General features: G+C 40.0%; 1 pseudogene; it reads left to right on the top strand.

Annotated features, from left to right (window-relative positions):
• The first annotated feature begins 544 nt into the window (after positions 1-544).
• Positions 545-634, top strand: LOC125913859 (uncharacterized; annotated as a pseudogene).
• The last annotated feature ends 252 nt before the right edge of the window (positions 635-886 follow it).

Here is an 886-nt window from a genome sequence, read left to right as displayed (position 1 = left end):
AGAAGAGTAAGTTAGGGTCTAGTTCAGAGCTTGATTATATGAACTGAAGTGTTTATTATTGTCTATGCTCCTAGTACCATACTTGTTAACAGGACAATGCAAAATTGAGTAGTACATATTTTCTACCCCCGCCCCCCCATAAGTCACAGATTAGTGAAGGAAGTAAGCAAAACATGCAACTAATGACAATATAAGCCAGACTGTGTCGTGTTTTTTTCCTTTTTTAAAGCCCCGATTGTGATTATAAGCAAATGGTGAATTAATGCAACTGTTGAGCCAGGAGAAGCTTCACAAAACTAATGACATTTGCTCTGGGACATTTGCTTAAAGATTGAATAAGATATGGAGGGGCACGTGGGTGGCCCAGTCAATTGAACTTACGACTTTGGCTCAGGTCATGATCTCATAGTTTGTGGGTTTGAGCCCCTCATCAGGCTCTATGCTGTCAGCACAGAGCCTGCCTGGGATCCTCAGTCCCCCTCTCTCTCTGCCCCTCACCCGTGCTCATACGTGCATACTCTCTTTCAAAAATAAACATAAAAAAATCGCTTCTCGGCCTTTTGGCTAAGATCAAGTGTAGTATCTGTTCTTATCAGTTCAAAAATAAACATAAAAAAAAGAATGAGTAAGATATGGAAAGATGAAATGAAGGGCAAGGGCATTCAGACAGATTGGGAAGTAAAAATACAGCATATTTATCTGATGTTCTTGAAATGGAAAATGGAAGTAAGGTAGAAAATGGTAGAGGTATAGCCAAGATGGGAACATGGAGAGTAGGTATCTTCAGTGGAAGAAAGGAAGGAACTAAGTGATAAGTGATAGATGATAAGTAACAGTTGAAGGCATGGAAGTGGATGAACTAACTTAGGAAGAGTAGACGAGAGAA

This window comes from Panthera uncia, assembly GCF_023721935.1.
Source record: "Panthera uncia isolate 11264 chromosome C1 unlocalized genomic scaffold, Puncia_PCG_1.0 HiC_scaffold_4, whole genome shotgun sequence".
NCBI classification, from domain to species: Eukaryota; Metazoa; Chordata; class Mammalia; order Carnivora; family Felidae; genus Panthera; species Panthera uncia.
This window is presented reverse-complemented; position numbering and strand designations above follow the sequence as displayed.